Here is a 16,531-nt window from a genome sequence, read left to right as displayed (position 1 = left end):
GACTGAGTGTGGAGAACCTATGGTTCACTGCACACTAGTGTTGGTGAAGTAAAGCAACACAAAAGAAGAGCCATCACTGTTCCTACTGCTGGTGTTATTTCTGCTCCACGTGACGTCTGCGGGCTCAACTGGACTGAAACACCCCAATTAGCTCAACTATCTGGAGCCTCAGTGGGAATGTCTGGAAGTCTGGGCTCAGCTGGCACACTGAGATGGCTGGGCTCACCTCCCCCTGAGGTATTCTCAGGGCCTGTTCCTTCCCACATGGCCTCTGCTTGTGATCTCTCTAGAAGGGAAGCTGTACATCTTACTTGGTATTTCAAGACTTCCAAATCATAAAAATGGAAGCGCTAGACCATCTTAATGTTTAGTCTCAGAATTGCCACATGTTACTTCTTAGACATTCTCTTTATTAAAGTTAGTGATGGTGCCAACCCAGTTTCAGTGTGGAAGGGGCACACAAGGGCATGGGACACAGAAAGTGTGGAGCATGGGAAGCATCTTTGGCCACTACTACCACTAGAGCTAGTTGAATAAACACAGTCCTTATGACAGACGGGTCCCAGGATGCTAATGAAGCACAACACACGTCCAGTAATTTTCAAAGTCTCGTCATTTTTGCCACTCAAGGAGCATTCGTATCTATTTACTTATTTCTCTGCTCCATGCTGGCTATTTTCCTAATTCAACCATTTAACCCCTCTCACTTGGATGATTGCAATGGCCTCCTTCATATTGTGATTGATAAGAAAAATATATGCTTGATTATTCAGATTACCAAAATATTTTTCTCATTTATATTTGGTTTTATTCCAAGGCTTCTGACTCAGAGCTATTAAAGCCCCTTGAATTTACTGTAAGAAGAACAATAAAGGTAACTTTTATATATTAATGAGGTGACCTTTGCAAAGCCCTTAGGTAACCTAAGTATGGGGGCTTGTTGCCAGAAGACTCAGTCATGTAATTGGAGGGTTGGAACTTTAAACCCACTCTCCCACAAGGAAGGGAAGGGGACTGGAGATTAAGTTTAATTGCCAATGGCCAATGATTTAATCAATCATGCCTATCTAATATACCCTCCATAAACCCACCAAAACAGGGTTTGTTACCCCAAAATGAGTTCACACTGGTCCTATCCTGTTTAATGAGATACTGAGTTGCTTTTCAGAGAAAATAGACCAAAATTTCAAGTCATGCAGTTGAAGCATGGTCAGAGGAGAGAATCTTGACATCTAGCTGCACACAGAACCAAAAACTGGCATACTACACCCCCTCCCACACCCACACAGACCCAAAGACCAGGACAGAATTAGAACTTAAACAATGGAATTCTTTCAGAAGTCAAGGGTCCACTGTCCAGGAAGTTCTGGTGTTGACACTTCTTTACCATAAATAGCCATTGTAAAAGAATAATGTTTTGTTGTTTTCAGCCATCAAATTAGTGGTAATTTGTTATGGTAAACCCAGGAAATTCCTGTAGTCTCCCAAAAGTAACATTTATAAATAGCTACAAACACCTCTTGTTTCTTTACACTCATGGAAGGGTGCATTTAAATTGGGTTTTGGAATATTTTAAGTTCAAACTTTCATATATTTTATGTGCAAACACCCATATTTTGAAATCATTAAACAAGTGTTCCAGTGTCCACTATTTACCAGGTATTATAGTAGCTTCTGGGAACATGATGATAAGCAGTAGGCAAACATGAGTGCCTACCACATGTCAGGGACATTACTTGTGACACATCAGTAAACACAACAGACCAAACTCCTCGTTTTAATGGATGCTACATTTTAGGGGAGTGCTGTTCGATAAAACTTTCTGAGGTAGTGGAAATGTTCCATGTCTGCACTGTCCAAAAGCCACTAGCCATATGTGGCTATTGAACACTTGAAATGTGGCTAGTATAACTGAGAAACTAAACTGAAAACTTCATTTAATTTTAATTAATTTAAATTTAAGTAGTCTCATGTGACTAATAGCTACATACAGGACAACGCAGTTCTTGAGCATGATGCAGTTCATGCCCTCGAGATACATGTGGCCAGCTCAGACAGTTAGCAGGTTGTTATAATACAGGGCGGTAAGTGCTGTGATAAGAGAGACTGCATTTCTATGGAACCAGAGAAAGCTATTCTACCCAAGTATTTTGTTTTAAGGAAGACTTCTTAGAGAAATTAGTATCTGATAAATTAGATTTCTTTTCAAATCATATTGATTTTTTTTATATTTTTAAAATTAATTTATTTATTTATTAGTTTCAGGTGTACAAAACAAGGTAATACTTATACGTTCATCATTTATATCCCTCATACTGTGAACCCCCCTCCCCCCATCCACTATCCCTCCGACCTCACACTGAACCATCACATTATATATATAAAATTATAGTTGGCATTCATTAATGTTTAGCTTCTGGTGTACAATGCCATGATCAGGTATCCACAGTATCCCTGAGGTGGTCTCCCAAATAGGACGCATGTCCATCGGATACCGAACAAAATCTTTACAACATTATAGAATACCTTCCCCAAATTAATTTTCAAAAAAACCCTGAGGCCATCTTGTGGTTACCAGCTGCTTCCAAATCCCTTCACCTTTCCCCTTATCCCCAACCCCCTCCCACACACCCATCTAACCACTCTCGGTTTTTTCTCTGCGTCCCCAAAACTGTCTCTGATTAGTTCATTCACATAGTCTTTTCTTTAGATTCCATATATAAGTGAGATCATATGGTACTTGTCTTTCTCTTTCTGACTTATTTCACTTAACATAATGTTCTCTAGATCCATCCATGTTGCTGCAAATGATAAGATTTCTTTCTTCTTTATGGCTGCGTAATACTCCATTGTATAAATGTACCACAGCTTCTTAATCCAGTCATCTACCGATGGGCATTTTGGTTGTTTCCATATCTTGGCTATTGTGTAAAGTGCTGCAATAAACATAGGTGTGCATACAGATTTTTGAATTGGAGTTTTGGATTTCTCCGGGTAGATGCCTAGGAGTGGAATTACTGGATCATAGGGTAGTTCCATTTTCAGATTCCTGAGATACCTCCATATTGTTTTCCATAGTGGCTGCACTAATCTGCAGTCCCACCAACAGTGCACTAGCGTTCCCTTTTCTCCACATCCGCGCCAGCATTTGTTGTTTGTTGATTTATTGATAATAGCCATTTTGACTGGACATATTGATTTTTAAAATTCCTGATATGTGGGAAAGTAACAGATGGGACAGTGTAGATGAGCTCTACTTTGGATAACTTACGATCAGTGTAATCTGTCTGATAAGAGAGAAATAGGGAAATTTTATCTTCCATTTTGACATCATGGGTGGCCTAACAATAAATTAGAAATCTTTTCCACATTTTCCCCAATGCCTGTGACTTAATATGTCCCGTTAGCACATGCACCAACACACACTACATGATTCTGGGTGAAAGTGGAAATGACAAATTAAACTTTTTATTTCATTTTGATGCCCTAGTTTTAAATCACACAATCCAGGTTTAAAAGACAAATGACCCCGCCAACAATATCGTTAAATTCTTTCCTTCTAAATCTTGACAAATATACGTATGTCGCTTCAATTAGAAAACACTGTATAAGGAATGGGTTATAAAATCAGCTATTTTTCAGTCCCGTCACCAGGGGGCAGCATCTGCAAACATAGACCCGCCTCTGTAGGTGGGTGAGTAAAATAGTTTGAAGTCTGATTGGTTGTCTCAAATTACAGTCATCACTTTCCCTCTTTCTTTCCAAAAGACAGTGGTAGACCACATTTCTTTGTATCTGGAAGAAGCTTGTACAAAGGAACCCACTTAGCAGCAGTCAGATTTGGCAACTCTTTCTGAACAGGAAGAAGAGGGAGATGCTACTCACAGTACCAGTGTTGTTGTTATGGATGCACGCGTCACGTGAGTGTGAGATTTCCCCCATTGCTTCCAGAGAATTCAACATAGTGGAATATTATGTGCAGGCATCGGCAGCAATGAGTTTTCTGATTGAGAGCAAAAGATTTGGGAGAGAAAAATGAAAAAGGAGGGAAATAAAAGGGGTTAGGAAGGTAAACATGTAAAGGAGAAAAGTAGACAAGAATGAGAGAGACCATTGTTGTTCAGAGAATAGAGACCTAATCAGACTTTTTCTGATGCCTCCCCCTTTTTTTTTCCTGAACAGAAGTGAATGGACAACAGCTAGGGCAATTTCCTCAGTTCCTGCTCCTACAAGAAGGAGAGAACTTCACCACATACTGCAATTCCTCAACCACTCTACAAGTCCTACAGTGGTATAAGCAAAGCCCTGGGGGAAGTCCTGTTCTCTTGATGATGCTGGCCAAATCTGGAGACGTGTTGAAGCAGGAAAGACTGATAGCTCGGTTTGGAGATACTAGAAAGGACAGCTCCCTGCACATCGTGGGGACCCAGACTGCAGATGGAGGAACCTATTTCTGTGCAGGGGCACAGTGTTCTCAAAACACCTGCAGCCTGTCCCCAAACCTTGCTGTGGGGCTCCAGGAGCAGCTCCTCCTATCTCTCCTCAGAGCAGGAGTCAGAGAAAGCTGAAATCACAATGTCTATGAAGAAATTAAATTTTAATGAAAATAATTTCCAGGCTCAGGTGATTTCTTTGGAGAATTCTACCAAACATTTAAAGAATTAGCATGAATTCTACACAATTGCTTCCAGAAAATACAAAGATGAAAATAATTTCTAACTCATTTTATGAAGCTTGTATTGCCTTGAAACAAAAATCAAAGACCATAAAAAAAAAAGAAAACTATGGGGAAATTTCCCTCCTTAATAGAGACACAAAATTTCTTAATAAAATATTTGCAGAAGGAATTCATCAATATATAAAAAGAATAATCAACAAACACAAATAGATTCTTTTTCAGGGATGCAAGGCAGCTTAAATATGTGAAATCAATTGATGAAATCGACCATATTAACAGGCTAAAAAAGAAAAAGCATATGATAATATTAATCTATGCAGACAAAAAAATAATGCAACACACTAAATGATTTTCAAATTAAGTTGCCACCAAAAATAAATAAGAGATAAGAATTTTATAAGAAGCCAAATAAGGGTACACACACATGAACAGGGGAAAGAAAATATCTTGAGCATAAAGAGGAGGAGAAACTTTCTGAAAATAATTTATTTTTAATTAGAATAAAAGTTTAGAAAAATTGCATCATCGATGTAATAAGTAAATGATGGCTGTAAAACATAAAGCAAAATTCTAAAAATAGTGAAAAACTGAAATGAGAGAGAAGAATGAAATGAGCATATGGACATAGGTGATACAATAAATACTGAAACGATAAAATTTGGAAAATGCTTGTACTCTGTGTGAAGGGTTGTTGTCATGCAGCAGCCTACCCGTCTGTCCCCTCATCTCTACCCCTAAAGAAAGGAGAGTCTGTGAGACTGATCCTTTCAGGGACTTTGCTTCACCTTTGTGCTTACACCTTATGTCTCCCTGTTTGGCCCCAAAGGATGGCTGATTAGTCAATGACCTCAAGGGAGGAACAACCTAAGACAGGCACAGTCACCTAGGGGCATCTGGAGAACTCACGGGGTTGATAGAGGTGGGCATAGAGCCCGACCTTCCCCCGGCTAAGGCAGAATCTCTGCCTCTGTGGCTATATTCCATCCCACAACCTGCTTGGGAAGAGACTCAATGATGTGATAATATCAGTTCTCCATCTATTCGTATCAGTAAGTTTCAGCATAAAGGTTTTGTCCTTTGGGGAGGTACATACAACAAGTACTAAGACATCCTAGGACTTTCGGTTCCAGCCGCCTAAAGGCAAGGGTGATTGGTTTGAATCAGTTTCCAAGTATAATGCATGAAATTCACAGACCGTGGAGAAAACAATGTTACTTCCTTGCGTGTACATCAATAAAAACCACAAGGTGGCTCGATTCGGGGCTCTCAGTCCTTGAGGCTTGAGTCCCCAGGACCCAATAAGTACAGAATGCAGTGGATGAGGAGAATGCAGCCCTTCTCTATTGCAATGTGCCACCTTTCTCCTTACTTTTCACTGAATGCATCTCATTATAACATCTGAGTACAAACCACGTGCTGATATCTCATTTATCTGTCAGAAGCATTACAGAATATGATAGAACAAAAACACCCAGGCTTTCTGTATTCTATTTGATATATGAGAGTGTAAAAATCAATTTTTTTCCCTGTGGATGGGTATAGAGGGAATAGATTGGAATTCTCTGTTCAGTTTTCCTGTAAACCTGAAACTGCTCTAAATTTAAGTCTATTAACTTTTAAAAAATTAATTTTCAAATAGGAACTAAAAAGAAAAAAGAAAATTCAATTTTATGAGCTCCATCTCATAGAAAATAATTGCTATGAGCAGCTCAATCATTTCCTGCTTTCCTGCTTTGCCTGCTCTCTTCAATTTTCTTGTGTTGGTGCTTCCCAATGCAGCATGTATTATACAAGACTGTTTGCATATATTATGCAATTTAATTATAGTTATAACATGGAAATTAGGTTAATCCATGCTAAGTAAAGCTACGTAATAAGTCATGGAAGAGAGTAGGTTTATGGATTGGATAAACATATGTGCAACTCTCAATTCTGACATCAACTGAATTACAGTAAAAAAGTTTATCAATATTTTAACCTCAGTTTTATCATCTGTATACTGGCATATTAATACTAATAATCCACTCAGAAGTCATTGTAATGATTAAATCAGAAAATATCTTTCAAGAGTTTAACTCAGATTCAACACAGTATAAACACTTAATGAATTCATACAGGTAAAGAAATAGAGGCCTAGAAAACAATGGTTTTGTCCATGATCAACACACCTAATACATTATGGAGAGTAAACTGAGTTCTGAATATTTCTGGATATAATTTTAAGCCACCTATTTTCAATTTATAATATCACTGGTGTATTCTCTTGTATACATTTATCAGGAGTAAAAGATGGGCAGGGTAGAAGAAAGGTAGAGGGAAAGACAAAAAGCAGAGAGAAATATTTTGAAACAGCAGAACCCATATCGGTTCAGATCTCCAATGACACAGATAGATAACCTCTCTGTTGCCTGTTGAATACTGGGCTTCAGACTTGATCAAGAGAACCTGGCACAACATTCTCTAATTTTGATTGATTTGTTGCCCTAGACCTGGTCCACATCTCTCTACAGGGTTATAAATATTGTGTTCTTTACAGCTGCTTCTTTTACTGATGAAATGGAAAATCTTTTCTTCTCTCTCCTGACACAGCCCTGATTATTAACTGGGATCACAATATCTTTTCTCCTATTACTATATCAACTATATGCAAAGTTTTCTCTTTATTCTCAAGACTGTATGTAAGCCAGTTAGTAAGAGAGGAATGAGGCTAGTTAGATTTTTTCCATTATTCAATGGGTGAGACTCTATGTGAAGGGGGACACTGGAAGCTTTCTCGCCCATACCTCCTGGGTTGTGTGAGCTTCAGTTCATTAAAACCTCAGCCTATACCAGCTCCTCGAGACTTTTATCTCTCCTACTGTCACCTTCACTAGCAGCAGGCTCTTTCCTGGCAGATCTTAACATGGAAATTTAAAATATGGGAATGGGATTGATGATGGTGAAGTGTGTTTCGACTTTTCTGGATAACGACCCAGCTGGGCCTTTTGCTGTGTGCCTATTGAGAAGGAAAGGGAAGCGTAGTGATGAGTTTCAAGAAATCATCTAAATAGGTGAATGGAGGCACAATCCAGTTTATATATGCAGTCTCAGGACATAAACCATGGAATAAGTAATTTAACCCCATTCTATTGAATAGTAATCAACTACGTGAATGGGTTAAATAAATGGTTTGAAGTGGCCTCGCTGGTGAATGGCAATGATACAGCTTTAATTTAAGTATGTCTGACTTCAACATCAAATCATGTAGGCAGTATTTATCATTCCTCCACCAAATCACTTTGTGTTAAGTTGTTTTTATTAAATATTCTATCTTTTCTGATGAGTCCTAAGTTACCTTGCAGAGTTTTGTGGCTCTAAGAAGAGGCTTACACAGGCAGAACTGGCACATTGAACTTGGTTTCTCTCCACCAACCCTCATCAGCGCTGGTTGTAGCCAAAGAAGGAGTCAGTGAGAGAAGCATTGTTGAAAGAAAATCTTGTGGTCAACTGTAATTATATATATAATTCTTACTATTATATAAATAATAAGAAGTGGAGTACAGCATAGGAATAGAGACAGTGCAAATGTAATGGTTGTATGTGATGTCAGAGGGGTAGTAGATTGGGGGAGGGGGTTACCACTTTGTGAGGAATATAAATGATAAATGTCTAACTATTACATTGTTTTGTACACCTGAAACTAATAGGAAAAACAAAAGAAGAAGCAAGGAAATTACATTTCTATCTCTCCACATGAGGGTAGTATTTCAAAAGGCAAAATCCTTCCTCAAGTCAAAGCAGAGTTAGAGGTTTGAGGAAGAGGAGGGTAGAGAGTGAATGATTCGATTGGCTGCCACACCGAGGCCTCTCCCTTTTTACTAGATCAGCATGGGTGGCGAGTGTTACTCTAGCCCAGATGAGCCATTTTCAGGAGGTTTTCAGCCAAGAGCAGCTGAAGTCAGTGTCCAGGGCTGCCTAGTGATAGGAAGAAAAGATGTTCCTGAAATTCTTGGTATTGATCTTTTGGATTCAACTGCCATGTAAGTTTGAGAAGTTCCCAATTAAATTAAGAGGAAATCCTGAGGCGATGGAAAACCCTTGAGGACAGTTTATTTTATGGTAGAGTGAAAGCAAAAATTAAAGAAGGAAGGACAAAAGGGAGAGAATGAGGGAGGACGAAGGGAGGAAAAAACATTTCAGGTTGGCAAAAAGTCCCTAATTCCCTTCTCAGTGTCTTCTACTTTGTTTCTGAACAGGGCAGAGGAGCCAACAGCTGGAGCAGAGGCCTCGGTTTCTAAGCATCCAGTAGGGAGAAAATGTCACTGTGTACTGCAACTCCTCAAGCACTTTTCCCGCCTTTCAATGGTACAGAACAGTAGCCTGGGAAAGGTCCTGTCCTCTTAGCGACATTAACTAAGGGTGGAGACATGAAGGTTCAGAACAGACTAAGGGCTAGGTTTGATGAAGCAAGAAAGGACACCTCCCTGCTCATCACTGCAGCCCAGCCTGGGGATGTGGGCACCTACCTCTGTGCAGGGCTCAGTGCTTTGGGGGCACCTGCTGCCTGCACACAAAGCCTCTGCTGCAGGCCCCAGTCACACTGCTGTGGCATTCCTCCATCTCCTCCTCACATACTTCTTGGCATGAACAATGATTAGGACCTCACCCCCTCACAGAACCGCTTCTGCTGCCTTTGCAGAACATGTCCCACAAGCACTAGAGAACAAGATTCCTCTGCTATAAGACAAACTTCTGGAAATGTAGCTCTCTATTTGAACTGGTAAAAATATGGGTCTATAGCTCCTCAGGGTAAGCAGTGGGAGGAAGAAGAGATTCCACATGGAGGGACAAATGGAAGAAATCAGACTGAGGGTATCATAGTTCTCATTGGTCATTCTGTTTTCCTAAAGACCACTGCATTGTACAACTGAAACACCATTATATGTCAACTATACTTAATAGAAATTTAAAAATAATTAGAGGAAAGTGACTACTTCTTTTTGAAAGAAAAATGACCAATGTATACCCCAATAACAATGCAATTGTGATTCTAAAGAAATATCTCAACTTGGTGTTTCTGAAATGGCTTAAACATTAACTACAGTAGCTTTTATTTGCACCGAATAGAGGGATTATTCATTAGGAATTTGCACCAACTGGACAAAAAGTTAACCAAGTATACTTTGGAAGTGCTGAAAAGGCAGCGTGAAAAAGTTAGACGACCTTTTATCTTTTCACCAACAATTCATGGCTCTTGCATCACGGCAATGCACCAGTTCACACAGCACTGTCTGTGAGGGAATTTTTAGCCAGTAAACAAATAACTGTATTGGAACACCCTCCCTACTTACCTGATCAGGCCCCCAGTGGCTTCTTTATTTACCCAAACATAAAGGAAATATTGAAAGGAAGACATTTTGGTGACATTCAGGGCATCAAAGATAATACAATGACAGCTCTGATGGCTATCCAGAAAGACTTCTAAAATTGCTTTCAAGTGTGGACTACGTGCTGGCATCGGTGCATAGCTTCCCAAGGGGAATGCTTCGAAGGTGACCATAGTGATATTCAGCAATAAGGTATGTAGCACTTTTTCTAGGATGAGTTCGCGAACTTGTCAGATCTTGTATGTTCCACTTCTTAGTATACCAGATAATTCACCTTGAGTTAATTAATCTCTTTGATCTTTAGTTTTCTGGTTGTAAAGTACATAAATTTGTATAAGAATAACATACACATACAAAAAGATTATTTAGCACATAATATATGTGCACATTCATAATTTGGGGAGATTTGAAAACTTAAAACATTTCTTTTGCAAATTCATGTAAAAGATCCTAAACGAAGTGCTTTTCCCATCACAGACTGCCATCCCACCTGCAACTCTTTAAACTTAATAGTTCACGATTAGGCAGCCCACTTTAGAAAGATTGTCATCTCTTTGTGTTGTGAACTTATGGGGGATTTCCTCAAGGTTTATGAAGTTGGCCTCAAAAAAGCAGCATTTCATCCTTCCTTTTGAACCACAGGTAACGGAATCTAGGGCAGAATTGATTGGTGTGTTTCTAGGACATTTGCATAGTTTGTCGCTCTGATTGGCTGGGCAACCAGGTGCAGAATCCTGTTTTCTGAAGCAGAATATTCCCCATATTTAGGTTGCAGAACATTACTCTGCTGAGGATACTTGGGGAGGATAAATGGAGAAGTATCTTTTGCCAGCCTCGCTGATAATCCTATGTCTTCATCTTGACAGTAAGTCTTTGTGTTGCTGAAGACATTCCAAACAGTCTGGGGTGGTTGATGGGGAAGGAGGAGCACGGGGAATGAGGCACCTCTAGGTTTTATTGGGGAATGTGTGAAGAAATGAAAACTGTAGAGAGACCTGTTTCTCTGTTTGACCCTGTAATTGTCAACAGGAGTGCGCAGCGCATTGAATGTGGAGCAGAGTCCTCAGTCCCTGCATGTTCAGGAAGGAAAGAGCCCCAACTTCACCTGCCGTTTCCCTTCAAGCTCTTTTGATGGTTTACACTGGTACAGATGGAAACCTGCAAAAAGCCCCCAGATCCTGTTTGTAATTCGATTAAATGGGGATGAGAAGGAGGAAGGACGAGTTAAAGCCACTCTGGATACTAAGAATGGTTACAGCTACTTGTTCATCAAAGGATCCCAGCCTGAAGACTCAGCCACATACCTCTGCGCCGTTGGCACAGTGCTCTTCAGGCGCCTGCAGCCCATACGCAAACCTGTGTCTGGTGCTACTCTGGTAACTGTGTGAACAAAAAGCCATGTGTTTGGTGGAAAAGACAAATTCAATGAAATACAGTGTTTTCAATAATCAAGGAGGAACTGCAAACACAGATAAACAAGCATTCTAGTTATTGTAGGTCCCTCAGCTAATTGGACCCTTAGTGAACACTACTAAGCTCGACTCCCACCAATGTATTAGCCGCACAGTCAGATCCCTTGCCTCCTCTTTTGACATGATTCCAAATGAACTAGATGGGTACTCAAATTTATCCAAACTACTCTGGGTAAAGTAGGGTAATGTTTACCCCTCATTGTTGCTACTTTCTAAGAGCTAATATTTCTAACATATTACTTGACATGCAGGAATGGAACGTGTGGATATGGCCTCTTCTCACACACCTGGCATGGAATCCTGCATGTTTCATACCGGAATAGGCAATCCTGCATCATTTAACTCATTGGGGATTTCGGTTTTGGTTTAGTTCAACCTGCTCCCTACATGAACATCTGTATTTCATTTCTTCTAATATGTGGCTATTTGTATTTTAAAAAATCACTTGTGATACTGAAAGAAGCATTGATAGGAGAAGTTCACTACTAAACGTGATCTATCCTCCAGTTTCTTCCATGATGGTGATATTGAATAAGTAACTGACCTCTATGATTTATGTTTGTGCATTTGTAATTTCCAGATATATGAGGAGGGCCGCGTATCTGGTGCTATTCTCATTTTGAGATTTCCAAACTATCTATCAGTTTAATACCCCATTGGTACTCTAGATGGCACTAATTCTGGAGTTTTGTGGGGTTTGGTAACATGATTTAATTAACTTCTGTGCCTCTTCATCTAATAGACAGAGTTTCAGCTTTCCCGACATCTACATTAAACTACTTATCCAGCTCCTATTCAGCTTCCTAAATTATGTTGTTGTGGCTCTCTCTCTTTCTCTCTTGAAATAAAACTTATATTACTGCCATTATCACATGTTTAGGAAAAAATAATACATATTTTGAAAACAATATTGAATTGCATACAAATCCCTTAGACTGGACCGCATTTCAGAGATACAAAGGGGATGATGTTTTTAAATAAAAAATCATTCATTAGATAGTATGGACTCTGTTTGACCATCTGACTTGAAATGGTTGAATCTGTTATGTTATTTGAATATGTGTAGAAGTAGAAGCGTATAACACAGAACTGAGAGAGGAGAGCGTATGTTTCACTGCACAGTAGTGTTGGTGAAGTGAAACAACACAAAAGAAGAGCCGTCACTGTGCCTGCTGCTGGTCTACTTCCCAAATCGGGTCTCCATCACTACTGGATGAGAGATCAATGGCAGAAATTCTAATATTTCCTGTAATGATCCTATGGCTTTAGCCAACACTGAACAGGTAGAAACAAAAGTCACAGAACAAAAGCAAGGACAAAGTTTGACTCATTTGTGCATTGCCGCAACAAAATGTTGCACAGCCTTTTCATGTCATAGTGTAACTGAAACCCAAATTTATATACCTGACTCTTTGAAAGACCAAAACACACGTGTCAAAGTTTGGAGTAAGGAAAAGTTTATTGGTCGAGAATATGCCAACTGAGAAAATGGGAGACCTCATTGTGCCTTCAACCCATGTTGTTCGCTGACTAGGTTCAGAGAGCATCAACACCGGATCTTCCTCAACAAAGGACCCTTGGTTTCTGAAAGGGTTTCGGTGTTCAAGTTCTGGTTCTGTCCTGGTCCTTTGGTTCTGTGTATGTATGTGTGTATGTAGGGGGGAGGAGGGCAAGACTTTGCTTCTGGATGAAGCTGGAGATCAAGTTCTCTCCTCTGAGCACGCTTCAGCTGCATGATTTACAGTGTTGGTCTGTTGTCTCTGAAAAAAAGCTGAGTATCTTGTTAAACACGATAGGACCATTTTGAGCTTGTTCTGTGGTTACAATAGGACATCTAGAAATTGATTACATTTATACAGCACTCCCATATAGACTTCTACATGAAACTAGCCCATGACTCCAACTCTCATGGGACGCCTGCTTTACGATGTGAGGGATAAAGCTCTTTCCACACATGTAACCATTCCTCGGTATAGTTTATAATATGGAAAATAATATAATATGGAAAATCTACTATTGGGAACATGGGAAAATTGCAAGTCTGGAACGCAGAGTCCTACAAAAAACAATCCACATCTTTTAAAAGCCATGTGTAACCAAGAACATAGACCAAAATTCTCAGTCTCTTTAGTTTCTCAAATTAATCTGAAATAAAAAAGTTTGTTAAATTTTGATAATTTAGAGATACAGGAATGCCCTTGTAAACAGCCCCAGATTTTTTTTTTTTTTTTTAGACTTTAGTCAGAAGGAATGATTAAAGAGTGAAATATAAAAATCACTTGAAGAAGAAAAACTTAAATCTCCCTGTTTGCTGCAGGGCCCCAACATGAACATCAGCCACCTGCTTCTGTGCCGTGGAGGCCCAGGTTCTCGTTACAGCTGAGCAGTGCTACCATGTCTTCTGTGCTGCAGCAGGAGGGCTAAGACTGCATTTGAAAAGAAGTTTGGTGAAATGGGTACATGTATCAGGTTGAATTATTAGAGACAGACAGGAAAAATACAATCTTATTTTTGCCAATTTGTCACCAATCCTCAATAAGATTCATCTTCTGAGGACTTCAGTGTCATTGTGGTTTGCTGCATGAAAAACCACTGCAAAACTCTATGGCTTTACACAACTGCCACTTTACTATCTCATGATATTTCTGCTCCATGTGATGTCTGGTGGCTCAACTGGACTGAAACACCCCAAAAGCTCAAATACTGGAGCCTCAGTGGGTATATGTGGAAGTCTGGGCTCAGCTGGCACACTGAGATGGCTGGGCTCACCTCCCCCTGAGGTATTCTCAGGGTCTGTTCCTTCCCACATGGCCTCTGCACATGTTCTCTCTAGAAGGGAAGCTGTACATCTTGGTGGCTCAAGACTTCCAAATCATAAAAATGGAAGCTGCCAGGCCATCTTAACGTTTAGTCTCAGAATTGCCACATGTTATTTCTTACACATTCCTTTTATTAAAGTTAGTGATGGTGCCAACCGAATTTCAGTGTGGAAGGGGCACTCAAGGGCATGTGATACAGAAATAATGGAGCATGGGAAGCATCTTTGGCCACTACTACCACTAGAGCTAGTTGAATAAACACATTCCTTATGACAGACAGGTCCCAGGATGCTAATGAAGCACAACACACGTTCAATAATTTTCAAAGTCCTGTCAGTTTTATCTCTCAAAGAGCACTCATATCTATTTCCTTATTCTCTACTCCCTACTGGCTAGTTATTCTCTACTCCCTGCTGGCTATTTACCTAATTCAAGTGTTCAGCACCTCTCCCTTGGATGATTGCAATGGCCTTTTGTGACATTGTGATTTATAAGAAAAATACATGCTTGATTATTCAGATGATCAAAATATATTCTTATTTATATGTAGGCTTCTTCTAGCTCCTGGTTCACAGCTCCTAAAACCCCTTGAATGTCTTGTGAGAAGAACAATACAGGTAAGTTTTGTATATTAATGAGGTGACTTTTGGAAAGCCCTTAAGTAACCTAAGGATGGGGTCTTGTTGCCAGAAGACTCACTCACATGATTAGAGGTTGGAACTTTCAATCCCCCCTCCCCTAAGGAAGGGAAAGGGATTGGAGATTGAGTCTAATTGACAACAGACAATGATTTAACAGTGACTTAATCAATATTGGCTATGAAATGTACCCCACCATAAAATAAACAGACCCAGCTCAGAACAGTGTAACCCTTTGTAACCCCAGACCCAGCTCAGAACAATCTTATCCTGTTTAATGAGATACTGAGCTGCTTTTCAGAGAAAACAGATGAAAACCACAAGTCATGCAGCTGAAGCATGGTCAGAGGAGAGAACCTTGAATTCTAGCTGCACCCACATTCAAAGTCTTGCACACAACCATCCACCCCACCCCACCATCATAGACTCAAAGGACCAGGACAGAAATCGAACTTAAACAATGGAACCCTTTCAGAAGCCAAGTGCTCATTGTCCAGGAAGACCTAGTGTTGACACCATTTTACCGTAAATATCCAAATTATTCCAAAGTCCTCCAATTCAAACGTGCCCCTCCCCCCTCAGCACTTTCGCAAAACGGTTTTCCCTATCACATTAAAAACCCTTGATCTGGTCCAACGAGCAAGATAGATTTCAGGCATTTCAGTTCTTGCATCTTCTTGGTTGGCACTTTATCGATCATAAAACTTTCCTTCCTCCAATCTCTGATGTTTCCAGGTTCAGCCTTTCCAATCATCGGGCACACCAACTCTGTCTCAATAACAGGTTCAGAGAAATTCCAGGTTGGTGAACATGTGGAGGTTTGGGGAGTGTGATGCCTGGAAAGCGCATGGAAGCTTCACACCTTTTCCCCATACTTTGACCTATGCATCCCTTCCATCTGGCTCTTCCTGAGTTATACGTTTTTATATTAAACTGATAATCTTGTAAGTAAAATGTTTCTCTGAGTTCTGTGAACCACTCTAGCAAATTAATCAAACCTGAAGTTGGGGTCTTGGGAACCTCTGATATATTTGGTCAGAAGTACAGGTAACAACATGGGGTTGGGCTTGCATCTGACTTATAGGGTGGGGGTGAGGTGGGTGGGTAGTTGAGGGGGCCATCTAGTCAACTGAACCCTTAACCTGTGGAATACATTTTATTGCAACATTTCAGAGACATTAGAGTTCCTATAATGGGTTGCATGCTGGGCCCCCAAAATGTATGTTTACCTTAACCCACAGAAACAGTGAATGCTAATTTATTTGGACAAAGAGACTTTGCAAAAGGAATTAAGTTAAGCATATTAAGATAAAATGACCTTGGATTATCCAGGTGTGTCCTAAATCTAATGAGAAGTATCCTCTTCAGAGACACACAGATGAGAATGTCTTGTGAGGCCTTCTCAATGGAGGTAGATTGATTGGACTTATGTAGCCATAAGCCAAGGAACACGTGGACACACCAGAAGCTGGAAGAGGCAAAGAAGGACTCTCCCCTAGGGTACTCAGAGGGAGTGTGGCCTGCTGACACTTTGAGTTCTGACTTCTGACTTCCAGCA

This window comes from Rhinolophus hipposideros (genome assembly GCF_964194185.1).
Source record: "Rhinolophus hipposideros genome assembly, chromosome: 5".
NCBI classification, from domain to species: Eukaryota; Metazoa; Chordata; class Mammalia; order Chiroptera; family Rhinolophidae; genus Rhinolophus; species Rhinolophus hipposideros.
This window is presented reverse-complemented; position numbering follows the sequence as displayed.